This window comes from Elephantulus edwardii, unplaced genomic scaffold, assembly GCF_000299155.1.
Source record: "Elephantulus edwardii isolate Elephantulus edwardi_28Jun2011 unplaced genomic scaffold, EleEdw1.0 scaffold00059, whole genome shotgun sequence".
In the NCBI taxonomy this organism is placed as follows: Eukaryota; Metazoa; Chordata; class Mammalia; order Macroscelidea; family Macroscelididae; genus Elephantulus; species Elephantulus edwardii.
This window is the reverse complement of record NW_006399809.1, coordinates 4,710,647-4,716,065: the sequence shown is the minus strand read 5'-3', so window position 1 is coordinate 4,716,065 and position 5,419 is coordinate 4,710,647. Positions and strand designations below refer to the sequence as shown.

General features: G+C 42.7%; 1 pseudogene; it reads left to right on the top strand.

Annotated features, from left to right (window-relative positions):
• Positions 1-3,957: 3,957 nt before the first annotated feature.
• LOC102871884 lies at positions 3,958-4,901 on the top strand (annotated as a pseudogene).
• Positions 4,902-5,419: the final 518 nt, after the last annotated feature.

The following is a 5,419-nucleotide window of genomic DNA, read 5'->3' as shown; positions in this document are numbered from 1 at the left end:
TGCACCCATGCATTTTTCAAAGCAATACTATTCCTATGCTTAGGCTCAATCATTCATTCCCTAAACGATGAACAAGATATTCGCAAAATAGGAGGCCTATATAAACCTCTACCATTCACTACATCAGCCCTAATCATTGGTAGCTTAGCCCTTACAGGCATGCCTTTCCTTAAAGGATTCTACTCAAAAGACCTAATCATCGAAACTGCTAACATATCTCATACCAACGCCTGAGCACTCCTAACAACCTTATTAGCTACTTCAATAACAGCAATCTATAGCACTCGTATTATCTTCTTTGTATTCCTAGGACAACCCCGATTCCAACCAATAACCACACCAAATGAAAACAATCCTAGCTTGATTAACCCTATTAAGCGTTTAGCAATAGGAAGCATCTTCGCAGGCTTTCTCATAACAAGCTTTATCCCTCCTTCATCGTCTCCCGAACTCACATTACCCTTCTCCCTAAAAATAGCAGCAATAACAGTAACCGTACTTGGATTTATTCTAGCCATAGAACTAAATACATTGACTACTAAACTTAAAATGAACCAACCCTCCCCTTTACATAACTTTTCTAACCTATTAGGATTCTACCCCACTACAACCCACCGACTTCCCACTTATAAAAGCTTAAACTCTAGCCTTAATCTAGCACCAACCACCCTAGACCTTATCTGACTTGAAAATACACTCCCCAAAAACATCTCAATCATCCATAAAGTTACCTCCATTAACCTTTCCAATCAAAAAGGACTAATCAAACTTTATTTCATATCTTTTCTGTCTTAGCTTTCTACTAATCACCTAACTCCCCGAACAATCTCAATAACAATAAAAATACTAACAAATAAAACTCATATACCAACAAACAACAATCAACTCCCCATCCCATATAACGAAGAACTTCCTGCATAATCCCCACGAACTAGACTCCCACCAACTCATCACTCAATTATACTATTATCAAAATTATTCAACATAGTACTACTCACTATATAATCTGACCCAACATTTAACCATACCATTAATATTAACTCAATCAATACCCCTATTAATACTCCCCCAAAAACTACCTTACTAGGCCCCCATGCCTCAGGATACTCTTCAGTAGCCATTGCAGTAGTATATCCAAATACCACCAACATACCACCCAAATAAACTAAAAACACTATAAGACCTAAAAAAGACCCACCAGAACTAATAATCAACCCACATCCTACTCCACCACTTAAAATTAAACCCAAACCCCCCAAAATAGGAGAAGGCTTAGAAGAAACCCCAACTATCCCTAAAACAAATATCACACTTAACAAAAAACAGTATAAGTCATTACTATTCCCACATGGCTTTATACCATGACTAATGACATGAAAAATCACCGTTGTTATTCAACTATAAGAACTTAATGACCAACATTCGCAAAACCCACCCACTCCTAAAAATCATCAACGATTCATTCATCGACCTCCCAACTCCATCCAATATTTTCTCATGATGAAACTTCGGTTCACTCCTTGGACTGTGCTTAATAATCCAAATTCTAACAGGACTATTTTTAGCAATATATTACACCTCAGACACTTTAACAGCTTTCTCATCAGTCACTCACATCTGTCGAGATGTAAATTACGGCTGATTAATCCGATACCTACACGCAAACGGAGCTTCACTATTCTTTATCTGCCTATTTATCCATGTAGGACGAGGAATCTATTACGGATCATATCTATTCCCAGAGACATGAAATATTGGAGTAATCCTTCTGTTCGTCACTATAGCTACAGCTTTCATAGGCTACGTCTTACCATGAGGACAAATATCATTCTGAGGCGCTACAGTCATCACTAATCTATTATCAGCAATTCCATACATTGGTACTACCCTTGTTGAATGAATTTGAGGGGGCTTTTCCGTAGATAAAGCTACTCTGACCCGTTTCTTTGCCTTCCACTTTATTTTACCTTTCGTAATTGCAGCCCTAGCAATAGTCCATCTACTCTTCTTACACGAAACAGGATCCAACAACCCTACAGGTCTAATTTCCGACTCTGATAAAATTCAATTTCACCCCTATTACTCTATCAAAGACTTCCTAGGCGTTATCTTAGTTCTCATTCTACTTCTCTCATTAGTTCTTTTCTCACCCGACTTACTTGGCGACCCTGATAATTACACACCAGCTAACCCCCTCAATACTCCTCCCCAATCCTATTCTAGAGTCCCATTAATAAAGCAAAGAATAAGAACCACATAACTCTAGCAATTAATACAGAAAAGGTGTTTGATAAAACCTAATATCACTTCCTGATTAAAACACTGAACAAAATAAGAAAAGAGGGTAATTTCCTCAACAAACTGAGAAGTGTATCATTTTAATGGAGAGAAATTAAAGATTTGTCCCTTTGAATCCATAACTAGGCAAAAATGCCCACTATCATCACTCCTATTTAATATTGTATGGAAAGTCTTAGTAAGAACAAGAAGAGAAGGAAATAATAGGTAGCCAAATTGGCAAAGAGTAGGTAAAACTAAATATGCAGATGATATGATAATATACGTAGTAAATCTTTAAGATTCAATAAGAATACTATTTGATGTAGTCAGCCAGCAAAATAACAGGATACAAGATCACCATACAAAAATCAGTTGGATTTCTCTACAATAATACATATAAACAGAAACCAACAGTAATGAAGGAATAAGTTGAAGCTGCATTGAAGGCATTAGCAAAATATAAAGCCCCAGGAATGGATAGTATACCAATTCACTTGTTTCAATTAACAGATACAGTCCTAAGTGCACTCACCAGTCTATGCTAGGAGACTTGGAGGACAAATGACTGGCCAATGAATTTGAAGAAGTTCATATTTGTTCCTATTTCCAAGAAAGGTAATCTAACTGAATGTGGAAACTGTTGAATAATATCATTACTATCACACGCAAGCAAAATACTACTGAAGATCACTTAAAAACAGAACAGTACATAAATGGGGAATGGCCCAAAGTTCAAGCAGGATTTAGAAGAAGCCATGGCACCAAGGATATCATTGCTAGTGTTGGATGAATCCTAGCTCAAAGTAAAGAATACCAGAAGGGTGTCTGCTTATGCTTTATTGACTATGCAAAGCCATATAATTTTGTGGATCGTAACAAGTTATGGCTATCATCGAGAAGAATGGAAACCCAGACCACTTACTTGTGGCCATGCAAAACTAGGCCAACAAACTGTTGTGCAAACAGGAAAGGAACATCACATAGTTTAAAATTAAGAAGGGAGTTCATCAGGGTGGTATTCTTGCTCCATACCTACTCAATCTATAGGCTGAGCAAATTATTCTAGAAGCTAGACTCTATGAAGAAGAATGTGGCATCAAGATCAGAAGAAGACTCATCAATAACCTGAATTATGCAGACGGCACTGCCTTGCATGCTGAAAGTGAGGAGGACTTGAAGTACTTGTTGCAGAAAATCAAAGAATACAGCCTTCAAGATGGATTGCATCTCAACATCAAGAAGATAAAAATTCGGTAGTGGGCAGGGCAGAGGAAGCGTCTCTGATGGCGACCGGCGGATAGAGTCTTCTTTCCACTCTTCTCCTCCCCTTCCCCTCCCGGGAGAGGCTAGGACTCGGCGCCCAGGTTGTCCCGCGGCCTCTGCGGGCCTCAGTTCCAGCCGGGTTGGGGTACAGAGACGGCTTCCAAGGCGGTGCGTAGTGCGCCTGCGTGGGCTCCCACTTGAAAAAGGAGTGCTCCCGATTGTGACATCACGTCCATCCCCCTGGCGATGGAGCTTGTCACTAGGAAGTAAGACTCATTCGGAAAATAGCCAGCAAGATGGGTTACTGGGAGCATCTCCTGAGTGACACTGAGTGGAGGCATCAGGGGGTTGGAGCTTGTGAACAGGGAACCTACCCCCCAACACTTGGAAGGACCTAGGTTTCAGTGATGAGACATGGGGTATGATGTGACCCGCTTCCAGGGGGATGTTGATGAAGACCTTATCTGCCCTATTTGCAGTGGAGTCTTGGAGGAGCCAATACAGGCACCTCATTGTGAGCATGCTTTCTGCAATGCCTGCATCACCCAGTGGTTCTCTCAGCAGCAGACTTGTTCGGTGGACCGTAGTGTTGTGACGGTTGCCCACTTGCGCCCAGTACCTCGGATCATGCGGAACATGTTGTCAAAGCTGCAGATTGCCTGTGACAACACTGTATTTGGCTGCAGTGCTGTTGTCCGCCTTGACAACCTCATGTCTCACCTTAGTGACTGTGAACACAACCCGAAGAGGCCTGTGACCTGTGAACAGGGCTGTGGCCTGGAGATGCCCAAAGATGAGCTGCCAAACCACAACTGCATTAAGCACCTGCGCTCAGTGGTCCAGCAGCAGCAGACACGTATCGGAGAGTTGGAGAAGACGTCAGCTGAACACAAACACCAGCTGGCAGAGCAGAAACGAGACATCCAGCTGGCATACATTCGAGCGATCCGTAGTGTCAACCCCAACCTTCAGAACCTGGAGGAGACAATTGAATACAACGAGATTCTAGAGTGGATGAACTCCCTGCGACCTGCAAGAGTGACCCATTGGGGAAGGATGATCTCAACTCCAGATGCCGTGCACAGGCTGTCATCAAGCGCTCCTTGGTGGCGAGTGGCTGTCCTGCCTCTATTGTCAACGAGCTGATTGAAAATGCCCATGAGCGGAGCTGGCCACAGGGTCTGGCCACACTAGAGACCAGACAGATGAACCAGCGCTACTATGAGAACTACGTGGCCAAGTGCATCCCTGGCAAGCAAGCTGTTGTTGTGATGGCCTACGAGAACCAGCACATGGGTGATGACATGGTACATGAGCCAGGGCTTGTGATATTTGCTCATGGCGTGGAAGAGATATAGGAAATTGAAACATTCTATCAGGACAAGATGGAAACCAGAAAATCCTATCACTCAACTAGCTGGGCCCTGTGTCCCCATCACTATCCTCATTCCAAACACTGTGGCCTATGGCGTAGCTCTCCCTGCTCTGGCGCTGAAGGGTCCTAGGGCACGTAGGAGACTCAGATTCCCTCCTTCTGCCATATTTCTTCCCCTAAAATGTCTGTAAATGCTCAGTCTGGTTAGGAGGGTCCTTACCTACCTGTTTTCCTGCCTAGGATCTGGTTTCAGATATTTTCAGAAAGCACAAAGAGATCTGTTACCCCTTCCCCCTCCAGAGGATGCACAGAGTGGGAAATCTGTCCTCAGTCCCCTCCTCCAAAAACAGAATCTGAGCAGGCAGGCCTGTTGACTCAAGGCAATGTTTAGGGGGGCATCTCTGAGAAGTGGAGATCTTGAATATATGGTAAGGAACCAAAACCCTAGAAATAGGCCAGATAGTACTTGGCCATCACTTACTATCTCCCTTAGGGGAAGAA